The following is a 19,152-nucleotide window of genomic DNA, read 5'->3' as shown; positions in this document are numbered from 1 at the left end:
AACAACAACAACAGATGTCAAAGGGCAAAGGAAAACTAACAAGAATGTTGGAGCAGTGAATTTGCATTTAGAATCAATAAATACCAGCGATGCCCCAAGTGCTCAATAAAATATTTTGTGCACCTATACCCAGAGACCACACAGAGACAGAGTCAGAACTGCATTTGAGTGATTGAGTGTCTCCTGAAGAGACATGGGTCAACACTGCCCTGTCCGGGAAAAGAGGCTCTGGCTGCTACAGACCTGGTCATGCAGTTTGTGACATAAACTCTCTCAGAGGAGGTCACCTTACAAGCTAACATAAAGCCGCCTAACACACAATGCACAAGTTGAAGGATGATTATTCCAAAGAAAGTTTTGTACATTTAAGGAAGTTCTAAAACCCCTACAGTTTTCTCAACCTGGGGATCTGTCCAAGGGACTGAGAACCCCAGGGAATTTGACTTCGGAGGCCAGTGGGATTTGAATATACAAATTCCACAGGAGTGAAACAGACTGTTGGAGGGCGCACACAAAACCTTGCGTGCACGAAGAGTCAAGAATAAGGAGCAGTGTCCCCAAAAGAGACTGAGTGAGACTTGCTTGTGAGTGTCCAGGAGTCTCCAGCAGAGTGTGGGATGCAGAGTAGTCACGGGAACTGAATACAAGAGTGCTTGCTCAAATCCTTTTGAAGGAGGTCCCAAGTACTTTCGTTTCCCATATGATAGTTTGGGCTCAGTTCAAACAACAAGACCTGAACGCAGCCACACCCATCAAGAGAAAATTGTATTAAAGATTCACTGAATATGGCCCCACATATCAGAGCAGGACCGAGGCTCACTCAGTCTGTTTCTCCCATCAGGATGTTTTCATAAGGCTCTTATCTTTATCCATCAGAGGGCAGAGAGAATGAAAAGCACAATCACAGAAAGCTAACCAAACTGTTCAAAAGAATCACAGCCTTGTCTACCTCAATGAAACTATGAAATATGCCAGGTAGAGCCACCCAGGGTGGATTGGACCTGTTGGAGAATTCTGGCAAAATGTGGTCAACTGGAGAAGGGAATGGAAAACCACTTAAGTATCCTTGCTTAGAAAACCCAATGAACGATATGAAAAGCCAAAAAGATGGGACACTGAAAGATGAAATCTCCAGGTTGGTAGGTGTCCTATCTACTTTTGGAACTCAGTGAGGAAGTAACTCCAGAGAAAATAAAGAGATGGAGCCATAGGAGAAACAACACCGAGTTTTGGATGTGGGTGGTGATAAAAGCAAAGTTTGATGCTCTACAGAATGATATTTCGTAGGAAGTTACAAAGTTAGGTCCATGATAATGGTAAAATTTAATTGGTCAAACAGGAGATGACAAGTGTGAAGATCAAAGTTTCAGCAATCCATTTGTTCATGAATGGAATGGACAAATTTAATTCAAATCACCATTTTATCTTCTAAAGTGGGCAAGAATCCCTAGAGAAGAAATGGAAGAAGATACCCTCATCAATAAAAAGAGTGGGAATTGCAGTACATGATTGCAATATAAAAATGAAATATCTCTGCTTATTTTCAAGGCTAACCATTCAGTAGTACTGTAATCCAAGTCTATGTCATGACCAGGAATGCTAAAGTGGAAGTTGAGCTGAAGGTCAGGGTGAAGCTGAGGTTGAGTAGGTCTGTGATTACCAGTAGGACATTCTAGGACTTACACCCACAAAATAAGATGCTATTTTCAACATATAGGACTGGAATGGAAAAGTAGGAAATTAAGAACTACCTAAAGTAAGAGACATGTTTGGCCTTCGGGTACAAAATAAACCAGGGCAAAACCTAACAGTTTTGTCAAGACAAGTTACTGTCATTGGATACACCCTTTTCCAAAAACACGAGACATGACTCCTCATATTTACATCATCAGATGAACAATACCGAAATCAAACTGATAATATACTATGAAGTTGAGGATAGTGAATCTCTTTCAGTTCAGTAGCTGAGTCGTGCCCAACTCTTTGCCATCCCATGAACCGAAGCACAAGAGGCCTCCCTGTCAATCACCAACTCCTAGAGTTACTCAAACTCATATCCATTGCGTGGGTGATGCCATCCAACCATCTCATCCTCTATCATCCCCTTCTCCTCCTACCCTCAATCCCTCCCAGCATCAGGGTATTGTCTGTCGAGTCACCTCTTCGCATGAGATGGCCAAAATATTAGAGTTTCAGCTTTAGCATCAATACTTTCAAAGATCACAAAACACTGATCTCCTTTAGAATCATTCCTTTAGGACTGGTTGGATTTCCTCCCAGTCCAAGGGACTTTCCAGAGTCTTCTCCAAAACCACAGTTCAAAAGCATCAATTTTTTGGCACTCAACATTCTTCACCATCTAACTCTCATCCACACATGACCACTGGAAAAACAATAGCCTTGACTAGATGGACCTTTGTTGGCAAAGTGATGTCTTTGCTATTTAATATAATATCTAGGCTAGTCATCACTTTCCTTCTTAGGAGTAAATGTCTTTTACTTTCATGCCCATAATCACCATCTTCAGTGATTTTGGAGCCCGCCAAAGTAAATCGTGACACTGTTTCCACTGTTTCCCCATCCAGATCCATGAAGTGATGGGTCCAGATGCCATGATCTTAGTTCTCTGAAAGTTGAACTTTAAGCCAACTTTTTCACTCTCCTCTTTCACTTTCACCAAGAGGCTTTTCAGTTCCTCTTCACCCTCTGCCATTTGGGAGTTGTCATCTGTATACCTCAGGTTATTGATATTTATCCCAGCAATCTTGATTCCAGCTTCTTCTTCCAGCCCAGCGTTTCTCATTATGTACTCTGAATATAAGTTAAATAAGCAGGGTGAAAATATACAGCTCTGACACACTCCTTTCCTTATTTGGAACCAGTCTGTTTTTCCATGTCCAGTTCTACCTGTTGATTCCTGACCTGTATATAGGTTTCTCAAGGGGTAGGTCAGGTGGTCTGCAATTCCCATCTCTTTCAGAATTTTCCACAATTTATTGTGATCCACACATTCAAAGGCTTTGGCATAGTCAATAATACAGAAATAGATTTGTTTTCTGGAATACTCTTGCTTGTTTGATGATTGAGCGGATGTTGGCAATGTGATCTCTGGTTCCTCTGTCTTTTCTAAAAGAAGCTTGAACATATGGAAGTTTACAATTCACGTATTGCTGAAGTCTATACAGTCAGTCAATACAATACTGGGAGTTGACTGTGCCTCAGATCAGCAACACACGTTGGAAAAAATCATTCTTATATTGAAGAAAGTAGGGAAAACCCCTTGATCATTCAAGTATAATCTAAATAATATATCTTTTGATTGTAATTGCAAATGCAAATTGATTCAAGGAATTAGATCTGAGAGAGAAGTTTGTGCAGAAGTTTGTGACATTGTACAAAATGAAGAAATGAAGAATATCCCCAGAAGAAAGAAATGCAAACGGAAAAATGGTTACCTGAAGAAGCCTTAAAAGCAGCTGAGGAAAAGGAAACAAAAAGAGAGAGAGAGAGAGAGAAGTGGAAGGAAAACAAAAACAGGAAAATTACACCCACCTAAATGCAGAGTTTTGAAGAATAGTTATGGTTTATAAGAAAATCTTTCTCATTGATCTATGCCAAGAAGTAGAGGAAAACAATAGAATAAGAAAGGCTAGAGATCTCCTCAAGAAAATTAAATATAGCAGGGGAACATTTTATGCAATAAAGGGCACAATAAAGGACACACATATTAGGGAAGCAAGAAAAGCAGAAATATAAGAAAAGGTGGCAAAAATACACAGAAGAACTACACAAAGAAAATGTTCAATGCTGAAAAGCACAATGGTATCATCACTCACCTAGACCCAGGTATCCTATAATTCATAGTCAAGAAGGCTTTAGGAAACATTAGGGAGAACAAATCTGGTGGAGGTGATGGCTATCCAGTAGAGATATTTCAAATCTTAAAATATGATGCTGTGAAAGTACTGCACTCAATATGAAGGCAAATTTGGAGAACTCAGCATTGGCCACAGGACTGAAAATGATCACTTTTCATCGCATTCCCAAAGAAAGACAATGTCAGAGTCTTTGAATTAACACACAATTGCACTCGTTTCACATAAAGCAAAAAGAAATGCACGGAATTCTCCAAGGAAGTTTTCAACAGTATGTAAAAGAAGAACCTCTAGAGGTTCAAGCTGCATTTACAAAAGGCAGAAGAACCAGAGATCAAATTTTCCGTACCCACTGTATGCTCAAAAAAGCAAGCAATTTCCAGAAAAACATCCCCTGTTTTATTGACTATGTCAAAGCATGGCTTGTTGAATGCAAAAAGTGGAAAATTCTTCAAGAGATGGGAATATCATACCACCTGGCCTGCCTCCTGAGAAACTTCTATGAAGATAATGAAACAACAGTTATCATGGAAGGGGAACAATGGACTGGTTCCAAAGCTGGGGAAAGTAGCCACTCAAGGCTGTATATTGTCACCCTGTTTAGTTTTGTAGACTGCGTCATGTGAAATGCCAAGCTGCATGAAGAACAAGTTAGGATCCAGTTTGCCAGGGGAAATAGCAACAAACACAGATCTATGACGACACCACCATTACGACAGAAAGTGAAGAGAAACTAAACAATCTCTTAATGAAAGTGAAATTGGAGAGTGAAAATTTTGGTTTCACCCTGCACATTCAATGACTGAAGTTCATGGCATCTAGTCCCAATTCTTCACGGCAAAGAGATGGGGAAACAGTGGAAACCATGACAGGCTTTCCTATCTTGGACTTCAAAATCACTGTAGATGGTGACTGCGGCCATAAAAGCTATGACATAAATAGACAGCATATTAAAAAGCAGAGATATTACTTTGCTGAAAAAGGTCCATCTAGTCAAAGCTATGGGTTTCCTAGCAGTCAGGTATAGATGTGAGATTTGTACCTTAAAGCTGACTACCAAAGAACTGATATTTTGATCGATCCTATTGGAAAAGACGATTGAGATTTGCACTGCATGTAGAAGAAACAAGTGAATCCTAAGAGAAATTGGTAATGAGTATTCAGACAGATGCTGAAGCTGAAACTTCAGTATTTTGGCCAGTTGATGTGAAGAACAGACACTGTAAAACACTCTGATACTTGGAAAGACTGATGACAGAATGAGAATTGGACGACAAAAAATGAGAAGGTTGGATGGCATTACCATTTTTCAAAGAATAGCAAGAGAGAAATCACATCACCACTTGATGGAGATGTATTTGAGCAAGCTCTGGGAGCTATAGATGAACAGGTAAGCCTGGCATGCTTCAGTTGATGGGGTCACAAAGTGTAGGATGAATGAGGGACAGAAATAAGTTGAACTGAATGGTGGTGGGCTGTTTGCATCAAGGGATCCTAGGACAGTGGAAGAATTTGATGACCATGAAAGCAGTTCAGAGCTTTCAGGTTTTCAGGCTTAGGGAGAAGGGAATAGCAGTCGTCACAAAGATGTTCCACTTCTTGGACAAAAAGTCTGACATAAATTCCTTTCTTTCTCTGGGATCTCATCCTTGGCTGTGGGTGGCAGAGAGGGAAAATGTCTCTCTGCACTTGAGGGATGGTTCTGAAAGTCTCACTGGAGGACAATCTCTGATTTTGTTACGGTAATCCTGAGTGAAATGTGCACGATGAGACTCACAAGGAGACTGGAATTTAAGCGGGCATCTGGTTGTCCCCCAGCCAAAACTTTAGCTGAATTCATGGTTCATGAACTCCATAAGCTAAAAGCCTGGCAGGGATCCTGAGCTATAGGAAGATCTACCAGAGACTCATGAGGGCAACAGAAAAAAAGCCTTGGCATTTAGCAAGTTAGGGAGGCCTGGCTTGGAATCATGCCCTCTTGGGAGAGGAATGCCACTTTCTGCACAATGAAGCCATGAGTTGTGGGCCCAGGGCAGGCAGGCTCTCCAGGGTGTGATCTGGGTGGGGATTCTGTGTATGTGTGTGTAGAAGTAAATTATGGTGTTGCCAAAAATGGAAGCCACCTGACCTTTTGGGCTTCACGTTCAGTGACTTGTTTCAGCAGAGGTCCTTTGGATCCATATGCACCTTCTTCATGATATTGCTTCAGACACAGTTCTGTCACATTCTCTTTGGCCTTTTGAAAGATCTGACTTGGCCTTTCCCTTCTACCGGGAGATAACCATAGGGGGAGGGGGAGTGAAAATATCTCCAAACAGGCTCTTTCACAATTAGCAGGCACAGGGGCACCTCTCTCAGAAATCTTGGGCCTGAGTGGGTACTGGGCCTGCCATAAGTGCATGACATTGACAAACAATGATTTTGAGAGACCTTGCTGAGATGGGGTTCTTAAAGTCAGTGCAGTCCGAAGCCCCATGTTATTCTGGTGTGGTTGCTGGAAGGAAAGTGCATGGAATGGAATCATGCCAGTGTGACTGGCTCTGTGAACCAGTCAATACGATGGGGGAATACAGAATAGCACCACTCATTCATCTGTTCACCACAAGCACTTCCAGCCCACCCAACTCTGAGCAGGTCAATCCTCCTCATGACATGTCCCAACATTTTGTAACCTTCCAGAATAAACAGTATAGGTAGAAGAGGACACTAACTTGATTCACAAGTAAATGGAAGAAAACCACCAGAGAAAATGAGAGGTCCTTACCCGAGTCCATTATCCTGGATGAGTAAAGGTGTTGTTCTGCATCTGTGAAAATTTCCTTTTAGTGTTGGGTGTATCTGTGTCTGTATCTGCACTCACTGGCCCAAAACTGCATGCGAACTGCCAGAACTGGCCTGGCTGGCAGTTTGAAGCCAGGGAATCAAGCCCAAGGATGTCAGAGTGGAGACAAGAGAGCACTCAGGGCCATTGAGGGAGATGCAAAGTAGCCAAGAAACAGAATGGCCCAGATTACAAAGCAAAGAGATGGGGTATGCAGAGCCCCTACAAAGAGCTTTCTGTCTTTCTCAAATGCAGCAGTACTCTTTCAGCCACAGGACCAGGCACATCTTTCTTTTATGTAAGGTTTGGGACTCTGATGGCTCTGTAGCATAAGCTGATGCTGCCTGTTGAGTAGAATTGCCCAAGAAAGGCAATGCCAAAGAAGCTCAGACTACCACTCGGTTACACTCAACTGACAAATGAGTAAAGTAATGTTGAAAATTCTCCAACCAGACTTCAGCAATACATGAATCATGGACTTCCAGATGTTCAAGCTGGCTTTAGAAAAGGCAGAGGGACTAGAGATCAGATTACCAACATCCTCTGGCTCATCAAAAAAGCAAGAGAGTTCCAGAAAAACATCTATTTCTGCTTTATTGACTATGCCAAAGCCTTTGAGTGTGTGGATCACAATAAATTGTGGAAAATTCTGAACGAGGTGAGAATACCAGACCACCTGACCTACCTCCTGAATATCTGCCTGCAGATCAGGAAGCATCAGTGAAAACTGGACATGGAACAACAGACTGGTTCCAAGTAGGAAAAGGCTGTATATTGTCACCTTGTTCATTTAATTTATATGCGGAATACATCATGAGAAACAGTGGGCTGGATGAAGCACAAGCTGGAGACAAGATTACCGAGAGAAATATCAATAGTCTCAGATGTGAAGATCATACCACGCTTATCGCTGAAAGTGAAAAAGAGCTAAAGAGCCTCTTGATGAAAATGAAAGAGGAGAGTGAAAATTCTGGCCTAAAGTTTATCATTCAGAAAACGAAGATTATGGCCTCTTGTCCCATCACTTCATGACAAATAAATGGGGAAAGAAGCGAAAAAGCAGCTGCCTTTAATTGTTTGGGCTCCAAAATCACTGTAGATGGTGACTGCAGCCATGAAATTAAAAGACATTTCTTCCTTTGAAGGAAACATGACCAATGTAGACAGCATAGTAAAAAGCAGAGACATTACTTTGTCAACAAAGGTCCATCTAATGAAGGCTGTTGTTTCTCCACTAGTCAGGTATGATTATGAGATTTGTAATATAAAGAAAGCTGAGCACTGAAACACTGATGCATTCCAACTGTGGTGTTGAAGAAAACCCTTGAGATTCTCTTGGACTTCAAGGAGATCCAACCAGTCCATCCTAAAATAGAGCAGTCCGAAGTATTCTTTGTAAAGACTGATGTTGAAACTCCAGTAATTTGGCCACCTTATGCAAAGAACTGACTCACTAGAGAAGACACTGATTCTGGGAAAGATTGAAGGCAGGAGGAGAATGGGATGACAGAGGATGAGATGATTTGATGGCATCACAGACTCAATGGAGATCAGTTTGAGCCCACTCCTGTAGTTGATGCTATACAGGGAGGTATGGCACACTGAAAGCCATGGGCTCATGAATAGTAGGACACGACTGAGGGCCTGAACTGAACTGAACCTGCAGAATTTGCCAGTTTCCAACATCACTCAAATCTTCACAAAATTTTTAAACATCAGTGCTTTGCAGTGAATGGCTTAGGATGATCCTTCTGCTGCTCCCATCCCCACAGAGCTGAGGTGATAGTGTTAGCTGGCACTTGTTCTCATGTGGAAGCAGGAAGAAAACAGAACCACTTTAAAGGGCCTCTGTACAGTAAATGAGCTGACTTCAATGCCCCTGCACTGATGAGTCATGTCCCATATTGCGATGCTGACCTTGATATCCCTTAATTAGAGATTCTTCATCTGTAATTCTCTTTAGAGAGAATTCCATCTCTAAATATGGAATTCTCTCTAGGTCGCATATTGGCATAGGGCAAAATGTTTCTAAGTGAAGCACAGAACTCAGTGTTTCAAATACAAATGTATGCATGTAAATTCCCTGTATGAAATATGGAATACTCTATATTGCATACGTGAATTTCTCAACCCTCAACCCTCAATTTCCAGAATGAAAATGGCAATCTCACTTGGTCTTAGCCAAAAAGGTTCACAGTTTCGTTTTCAATTGTTTATGAATCCATTCGGTGAGGGATAACACATTTGTTTACGAAACCTTGGAAGGAATGGCTGATGCAATATGCAGTGGGATAGTGCATTTCCATCTCCTTTTAGAAGCTGCATATTACAGCTGTGAATCTTCCCCTCTCTGCATTGCCTACAGCTGTGCACTAATTAAGGCACCACACAGAATGGTAGATTTCATGCTGTCTCCTGTATAGTGCCTAAAGTCATAGGAATGACATTACCAAGAGTGTTCCCAAAGTTTAGAGCACATTAAACAAGACTAATGCATCTAACGGTAGGAATCACACACACACACACACACACACACACACACACACAATGATTTCCTAATTAAGTAACAAATCTTACTGGTTGTAGTTCAGACAAAACCCTCCCAAATCAGGCAGCATATGTTACTGCAAATTAACATCTGGATAACTAATATACTTTTATACCTGTTCATTATGCTAATTACTGAATACTGTGAATGTCACCAGAACATTATGCTTAACAAAGTGTGTAGCTAACATTGTATATCTTCAATTGGATCTCAATACCTAGTCATTTAATAGATACTTAAGGAAGAACAAATAAAGTTGGCTTGGAAGATTTAAGGAGGGTTTCCCTCATTTGAAATAATCATTTAAATGTCAGAATTGAAGTATAGTTCTTACTTCATCCCTGTACTTGACAAACGTTGTGCTGGGAGCCCTTCTGGCTTAACTTTAACCTCTGTGAATACCTTACTCAGTCTCTAGTTAATCCCTTTACCCGCATATCAGCTCAGACTTTGTAAGTAGGTACTGATCAAGTACCTACAGGCCATTGCATACACCCGGAGGATCTCGTGTTCTATAAAATTTTCTATTTCATGTCACAAATCAGTAAGTCCAGCAAGAAACCCCGAGAGCTAAGTGTGTCAAACAGGACCACTGGGAAAACATCACTGTAGGAATTACAAGGCTAAAACCCAGTGCTGCTAGGCGAATAGGGCATTTTTTTTATTGAGAATAGAGTTTGGACATGCATCACATTCAGTCTTTTCTTTCTTAATGTGGTCCATTTCAGACTGGTACAAGTACTGCATGCAATTCAGTTTAATGCAGAAGGCAATTAGTTATATTGAACAAGAGGGAACACACCAAGAGATGTGGAAACAGGTCCTCAACTTGACAATGTAGGCTTTTTCAGTCTGGGTTTTAAGTATACTGAGCATGTCTAGAAGAAGGTCAGCATTCTAGATCCCACCAAGGACTTATTCAAATGACAGAAACTGGAAAACTCTCTTATAATAATTTAAAAGAAACTTTCATAAGATAGTTCTTTCTTCTAAAAAAGAAACTTCTAATCCCCTAGATATTTATACATAATTGACCAATAATTGGCTCCAATTTAGCACATCTCTTGCCTGATTCCAAAACCTGCTTTAGTCTTTTAGTCAAAAAATGGCAACTCAGTTCCAATTGTTAAAAAAAAAAAAAAAAGGCACAGTCATCATTGACTTTCTTCCTTCACAGGCCACATTTCAGTCTTTGGCAAATCTAGCATTTGAACACTTCTCATCATCTTAACTTATACTGAAGGGTTTCAAGCCTTCATTACTGCTAACCTTTCTTATTTATTGTTTTCCCGTTATTAAATCATGTCTGACTCATTGTGACCCCATGGACTGCAGTACACCAGGCTTCCCTGTCCATCACCAACTCCCAGAGTTTACTCAAAATCATGTCCATCCAATCGGTGATACCATTCCACCTTCTCACCCTCTGTCATCCCCTTCTCCTCCTGCCTTCCATCTTTCCCAGTATCGGGACCTTTTCCAATGAGTTGGCTCTTTGCTTCAGGTGGTCAAAGTATTGGAGCTTCAGATTCAGCATCAGTCCTTCCAGTGAAATTTCTGGACTGATTTCCTTTAGGATTGGCTGGTTTGATCTCCTTGCAGTCCAAGGAACTCTCAAGCGTCTACTCTACCAGCAGAGTTAGAAAGCTTCAGTTCTGTCACTGTATCCTGTCAATACATTTTATTCCACCATTTAGTACCCCCCAATGATTCTCTGTATCATTTTGAGTAAAAATAGAAGTCTTTGCAGTAAAAAAAAAAAAAAAAAAGAAGAAGAAAATTAAAAAATAATGAAAATCTCTTTTCTTCATGTGAAAATCTGTACGCATATTTTTTACATGAAAATGGGAAATTAATGTATTTCACCCATACATAACTGGATGTTAAATTTCCTACATGACATCTGGAATTTTGTGTATTTCACTTAGTAAATGCTGGCCATCGATTTTAGTACACAAAATAAGGATTTTGATTGTTTCACATATGTAAATCGGGGCACTGATTTTCTTCCTTTAAGTATGGAATTCTCTGTATTTCACACATTAAAACCCTATCGCAGATGGAATCCATGAAAAAATGAATTTTCTATATTTCATTTAGCAAAATATGGGCCAAAATTTTCAATTGTCTGTATTTCACAAATGAAAATCTCGCTCTGATTTTCCTACATGAAATATGGATTTCTGTATTTTCTGTATTTGAAACTCTAAGCATGGTGCTTTTTTCCATGGAGTATGAAATCATTCTGTTTCACATCACCTATACAGGTGCCAAATTTCCTACTAGAAATATGGAATTACTTATTTAACATGGGCAAATCAGTGTCTATATTCCTATTTGAAATATCAATTCTCTACAATTTACATATGAATATTTGCTGAAGATTTTTTTCCTACATTACATATAGAATTTTCTACCTTTCACAGATGAAAATCAGGATAGTTGTTTTTCCTACAAGGAATGAGGAGTTCCTTTTCTTAAGCAAGAACATAGGGGTGCAGATTTTCCTGCATGAAAAATGGAAATCTCTGCCTTTCAATTCTTTACCATCTATGCTAACTGGGAACTTGAATGGTTTTAGGAAGACTTGTAAGCTCTTTCTAAAATTAAAGCTGAGAAAAGATGTCCATTTCATCTTAGGGTTCTGGAATGTAAAAACAGAGAATCAAAGGATACCTGGTGCAATGGGCAGGTTTGACCTTGTTGTATGAAATGAGGTGGGACAAAGACTAGCAATGTTTTGGCAAATAGAAAGGGTAAAATTGAAAATAGTGACAGACAGGTTTCTTTAGCTCCAAAATCTCTGGGGACAGTGATCACATCCCTGAGAATAAAAGACCCCTTCTCCTGGGAAGAAAATCTATGATAAGCCTAGACATAGACACAATGTACTGAAAAGCGGAGATATCTCTTTAGCAAAAAAGGTCCCTTTAGTCAGGGCTATGGTTTTAGCAGAAGACATGTACGGATGTGCTAGCTTCACTATAAAGAAGGCTGAGTTACAAAGCATTGAGGCTTTGCAGCTGAGTGCTAAAGATGGCTCTTGAGAGACCCTTGTCTAGCAAGGAGTTCAACCCCACCAATCCTAAAGGAGAGTAACCCTAAACATCCATTGGAAAGACTGATGTTGAAACTGAAATTCCAATACTTTGGCTACCCTGGTGTGAAGAAAAAAATACATGGGAAAAGATTGAGGTTCTGCTTTGCCACTGAAAAGAAAAAAATATATTATCAGCTCTGATATGGGTAGATGGTGGACAGGAGGAGATTGGGGCCACAGGGGGTGAGATCGTTGGACAGCATCACTTAAGTCGATGAACATGTCTTTCACCAAAGTTTTGGAGAAAGTAAAGTTTAGGGAGGTCGGGAGTGCTGCCATTCACTGTGTTGCAAAGTGTTGGACGTGACTGAGTGACAGAATATCACCAACAACTGTATTTCACATATATCAATGGGAATGAGATTGTCGAACTTGAAACATGGAAATCCTTTTTTGTCCATAGAAAAATTAGATATTCCTGCATGAAATATGGAATTTTCTCTACTTCATAAGTGGATGTCTTGGTACAGAACTTTCCTTGTAAACTATGACAGTTTCAATATTTCATGCACCAAAATCTGAATTAAAGTATCTTTTATTTTTGGTAATTTATTTTTTATTGGAGGCAAATTATTTTACAATATTTTGTTGGTTGGTTTTGCCATACGTTGACATGAATTCGCCCAAGGTTTACATAAGTTCCCCCTCCTGAACCCCCCTCCCACCTCCCTCCTCCCTTTATCCTCCCTCTGGGTCATCCCCGCATGCCAGCCCCGAGCATCCTATAACATGCATTGACCCTGAACTAGTGATTCCTTTGACATATGACAACATACGTGTTTCAATGCGATTCTCCCAAATCATCCCACCCTCACCGTCTCCCACAGAGTCCCAAAGACTGTTCTATACATCTGTGTCTCTTTTGCTGTCTTGTATACAGGGTTATCATTTGCATCTTTCTAAATTCCATATATATGTGTTAGTATACTGTATTAGTGTTTTTCTTTCCGGCTTACTTCACTCTGTATAATAGGCTCCAGTTTCATCCACCTCATTAGAACTGATTCAGATGTATTCTTTTTAATGGCTGAATAATACTCCATTGTGTATATGTACCAATGCTTTCTTATCCATTCGTCTACAGATGGACATCTAGGTTGCCTCCATGTCCTCGCTATTATAAACAGTGCTGCAATGAACATTGGAGTACATGTGTCTCTTTCAATTCTGGTTTCCTCGGTGTGTATGCCCAGGAGTGCGATTGCTGGATCATACGGCAGTTCTATTTCCAGGTTTTTGAGGAACCTCCACACTGTTCTCCATAGTGGCTGTACTAGTTTGCATTCCCACCAACAGTGTAAGAGGGTTACTTTCTCTCCACATCCTCTCCAGCTTTTATTGCATGTAGACTTTTGGATAGCAGCCATTCTGACTGGTGTGAAATGGTATCTCATTGTGGTTTTGATTTGCATCTCTCTGATTATGAGGGATGTTGAGCATTTTTTCATGTGGTTGTTAGCCATCTTTATGTCTTCTTTGGAGAATGTCTGTTTAGTTCTTTGGCCCATGTTTTGATTGGATCATTTATTCTTCTGGGATTGAGCTTCAGAAGCTGCTTGTATATTTTGGAGATTAATCCTTTATCAGTTGCTTCATTTGCAATTATTTTCTCCCATTCTGAAGGCTGTCTTTTCACCTTACTTATAGTTTCCTTTGCTGTGCAGAAGCTTTTGATTTTAAATAGGTCCCATTTATTTATTTTTGCTTTTATTTCCAATATTCTGGGAGGTGGGTCTTGGAGGATCCTGCTGTGATTTATGTCGGAGAGTGTTTTGCCTACGTTCTCCTCTAGGAGTTTTATAGTTTCTGGTCTTACATTTAGCTCTCTAACCTATTTTGAGTTTATTTTTGTGTATGGTGTTAGGAAGTGTTCTAGTTTCATTCTTTTACAAGTGGCTGACCAGTTTTCCCAGCACCACTTGTTAAAGAGACTGTCTTTTCTCCATTTTATATTCTTGCCTCCTTTGTCAAAGATGAGGTGTCCACAGGTGCGTGGATTTATCTCTGGGCTTTCTATTTTGTTCCATTGATCTATATTTCTGTCTTTATGCCAGTACCATACTGTCTTGATGACTGTGGCTTTGTAGTAGAGCCTGAAGTCTGGCAGGTTAATTCTCTCAGTTCCATTTTTCTTCCTCAAGATTGCTTTGGCTATTCGAGGTTTGTTGTATTTCCATACAAATTGTGAGATTATTTGTTCTAGTTCTGTGAAAAATATTGTTGGTAGTTTGATAGGGATTGCATTGAATGTATAAATTACTTTGGGTAGTATACACATTTTTACAATATTTATTATTCCAATCCATGAACATGGTATATTTCTGCATCTATTAGTGTCCTCTTTGATTGCTTTCAGTAGTGTTTTATAGTTTTCTATGTACAAGTCTTTTGTTTCCTTAGGTAGATATATTCCTAAGTATTTAATTCTTTTCGTTGCAACAGTGAATGGAATAGTTTCCTTAATTTCTCTTTCTATTCTCTCATTATTAGTGTATAGAAATGCAAGGGATTTCTGTGTGTTGATTTTATATCCTGCAACGTTACTCTAATCATTGATTAGCTCTAGTAGTTTTCTGGTAGAGTCTCTAGGGTTTTCTGTATAGAGGATCATGTCATCATCGAACAGTGAAAGTTTTACTTCTTCTTTTCCAATTTGTATTCCTTTTATGTCTTTTTCTGCTCTGATTGCTGTGGCCAAAACTTCCAGAACTATGTTGAATAGTAGTGGTGAGACTGGACACCCTTGTCTTGTTCCTGACTTTAGGGGAAATGCTTTCAGTTTTTCACCATTGAGGATAATGTTTGCTGTGGGTTTGTTATATATCGCTTTTATTATGTTGAGGTATGTCCCTTCTATTCCCACTTTCTGGAGGGTTTTTATCATAAATAGATGCTAAATTTTGTGGAAGGTTTTCTCTGCATCTATTGAGATAATCATATGATTTTTATTTTTCAGTTTGTTAATGTGGTATATTACGTTGATTGATTTGTGGATATTGAAGAATCCTTGAATTCCTGGGATAAAGCCCACTTGGTCATGATGTATGATCTTCTTAATATGTTGTTGGATTCTGATTGCTAGAATTTTGTTAAGGATTTTTGCATCTATGTTCATCAGTGATATTCGCCTGTAGTTTTCTTTTTTTGTGGGGTCTTTACCAGGTTTTGGGATTAGGGTGATGGTGGCCTCATAGAATGCATTTGGAAGTTTCCCTTCCTCAGCAATTTTCTGGAAGAGTTTGAGTAGAATAAGTGTTAGCTCTTCTCTAAATTTTTGGTAGAATTCGGCTGTGAAGCCGTCTGGACCTGAGCTTTTGTTTGCTGAAAGACTCCTGATTACAGCCTCTAGTTCCATGCTTGTGATGGGTCTGTTCAGATTTTCTATTTCTTCCTGGTTCAGTTTTGGAAAGTTGTACTTTTCTAGGAATTTGTCCATTTCTTCCAGGTTATTCATTTTATTGCCATATAATTGCTGATAGTATTCTCTAATAATCCTTTGTATCTCTGTGTTGTCAGTTGTGATCTCTCCATTTTCATTTCTAATTTTATTGATTTGGTTCATCTCCCTTTCTTTCTTGATGAGTCTGGCTAGTGGTTTGTCAATTTTATTTACCTTCTCAAAGAACCAGCTTTTGGCTTTGTGATTTTTGCTATGGTCTCTTTTGTTTCTTTTGAATTTATCTCTGCCCTAATTTTTACAATTTCTTTCCTACTACTGACTCTGGGGTTCTTCATTTCTTCCTTTTTCTAGTTGCTTTAGATGTAGAGTTAGGTTATTTAGTTGACTTTTTTCTTGTTTCTTGATGTGTGCCTGTATTGCTGTGAACTTCCCCCTTAGCACTGCTTTTACAGTGTCCCAGAGGTTTTGGGTTGTTGTGTTTTCATTTTCATTCATTTCTATGCATATTTTGATTTCTCTTTTGATTTCTTCTATGATTTGTTCAATATTCAGCAGCGTGTTGTTCAGCCTCCATATGTTGGCATTTTTAATAGTTTTTCCCCTGTAATTGAGATCTAATCTTACTGCATTGTGGTCAGAAAAGATGCATGGAATGATTTCAACTTTTTTGAATTTATCAAGGCTAGATTTATGGCCCAGGATGTGATCTATCCTGGAAAAGTTTCCGTGTGCGCTTGAGAAAAAGTTGAAATTCATTGTTTTGGGGTGAAATGTCCTATAGATATCTATTAGGTCTAACTGGTCTATTGTGTCATTTAAAGTTTGTGTTTCCTTGTTAATTTTCTGTTTAGTTGATCTATCCATAGATGTAAGTGGGGTATTAAAATCTCCCACTATTATTGCATTGTTGTTAATTTCCCCTTTCATACTTGTTAGTAATTAATTGACTTCCTATTGCGGTGCTCCTATGTTTGGTGCATAAATATTTATAATTGTTATATCTTCATCTTGGATTGATCCTTTGATCATTATGTAGTTTCCTTCTTTGTCTCTTTCAACAGCCATTGTTTAAAGTCTATTTTACCTGATATGAGTATTGCTACTCCTGCTTTCTTTTGGTCTGTATTTGCATGGAGTATCTTTTTCCTGCCCTTCACTTTCAGTCTCTATGTGTCCCTCGTTTTGAGGTGGGTCTCTTGTAGACAACATATATGGGGGTTTTGTTTTTGTATCCATTCAGCCAGCCTTTGTCTTTTGGTTGGGGCATTCAACCCATTTACGTTTAAGGTAATTATTGATAGTACAATCCCGTAGCCATTTTCTTTATTGCTTTGGATTCTAGTTTATACACCCTTTCTGTGTTTCCTGTCTAGAAAAGATCCTTTAGCATTTGTTGGAGAGGTGGTTTGGTGATGCTGAATTCTCTCAGCTTTTGCTTGTCTGTAAAGCTTTTGATTTCTCCTTCATATTTGAATGAGATCCTTGCTGGGTACAGTAGTCTGGGCTGTAGGTTATTTTCTTTCATCACTTTAAGTATTTCTTGCCATTCCCTCCTGGCCTGAAGAGTTTCTGTTGAAAGATCGGCTGTTATCCTTATGGGAATCCCCTTGTGTGTTATTTGCTGTTTTTCCCTTTGCTGCTTTTAATATTTGTTCTTTGTGTTTGCTATTTGTTAATTTGATTAATATGTGTCTTGGAGTATTTCGCCTTGGGTTTATCCTGTTGGGGACTCTCTGGGTTTCTTGGACTTGGGTGATTATTTCTTTCTTTATTTTAGGGAATTTTTCAACTATTATCTCCTCAAGAATTCTTTCATGGTCTTTCTTTTTGTCTTCTTCTTCTGGGATTCCTAAGATTCGAATGTTGGAGCATTTAACATTGTTCCAGAGGTCTCTAATATTGTTCTCATTTCTTTTAATTTGTTTTTCTTTTTTCCTCTCTGTTTCATTTATTTCTACAATTCTATCTTCTAGCTCGCTTATCCTGTCTTCTGCCTCTGTTTTTCTACTGTTTGTTCCCTCCAGAGTGTTTCTGATCTCATCTATTGCATTATTCATTGTATATTGACTCTTTTTTATTTCCTCTAAGTCCTTATTAAACGTTTCTTCCATCTTCTCAATCCTTTTCTCCAGGTTATGTATCTGTAACTCCATTTTGCTTTCAAGATTTTGAATCATTTTCACCACCAAAATCAGAAATTCTTTATCAGGTAGATTCCCTATGTGTTCCTCTTTTGTTTTTGTTGGTGGGCATTTATCTTATTCCTTTACTTGCTGGGTATTTCTCTGCCTCTTCATCTTGCTTATAATGCTTTGTGTGGCCTTTCCCTCTTCTGGCCGTTTGTGGAGTTCTGTTTATTATGTAGTTTCCTCGCTGTGTGTGGGGTTGGACAGGTGACTTATAAAGGTTCCCTGGTTATGGAAGCTTGTGTCAGTGTTCTGGTGGGTGGAGCTGGATTTGTTCTCTCTGGAGCGCAATGAAGTGTCCAGTAATGAGTTATGAGTTGTCAGTGGGTTTGGAGTGACTTTGGGCAGCCTGTATATTGAAGCTCAGGGCTAGTTTCCTGCGTTACTGGAGAATTTGCATGGCATGTATTGCTCTGAAACTTGTTGATCTTGGGTGGTGCTTGGTTTTAGTGTAGGTATGGAGACGTTTGATGAGCTCCTATCGATTGATGTTCCCTGGAGTCAGGAGTTCTCTGGTGTTCTCAGGATTCGGGCTTAAGCCTCTTGCCTCTGGTTTTTGGTCTTATTCTTGGAGTACTCTCTAGATGTCTCTATTTGTCATTTCCAAGGTGGTTCCCTCTGTTTTAGTTTCTGTTTGCTGGTCTCTTCAGTGTATAATTTCCGCCCTGATACTAGGGAGCGGGTGGACACTTTTGAAGGCTTAGCTGTTCAGTCCTGTTCTGGGTTGGGAGGATCACTGCAGACGAATATCTCTGGCATCTGTGGGGAGTGCTTGCAGTGTCTCGGCCACACTGGGTTTGCCCCCGCTCACAGCACGTATGTTGTCTCATTCTACACTGCACAGGCTCTAGGTTGCTCTGACAGGAACTGTCCGAGGCTGGCGCCGTGTTCTATGCATTTCCCAGGTCTGAGCGGCTCAAGTTCAGGTTCTCAGGTACTCCACAAAGGCACAGACTTGTTTGGGCCTGCGTTTTGTGCCTTCCCTGGTCCGAGCAGCTCAGGGGCCAGGTGTTTGGCGAGCGCGTTCTCTGCGACTTATCGCCTCCCCTGTCCCCGCCACTCTTTTCTGGGTGTACAACTGGCGCAACTTCTCAGGGGATATCGACCGGCCCGAACCCAAGAAGTCCTGATTAGCAACAAGCCTGTCTGCAGTTTGTATCAGATGCCTTTCTGGGGCCGCGGTTGCCCGCTCCATCTCTGGCTGCGCTCCCTGCCTGTCTTG

This window comes from Moschus berezovskii, chromosome Y, assembly GCF_049115385.1.
Source record: "Moschus berezovskii isolate FMDL1 chromosome Y, NW_MosBer_1.0, whole genome shotgun sequence".
Lineage (NCBI taxonomy): Eukaryota > Metazoa > Chordata > Mammalia > Artiodactyla > Moschidae > Moschus > Moschus berezovskii.
This window is presented reverse-complemented; position numbering follows the sequence as displayed.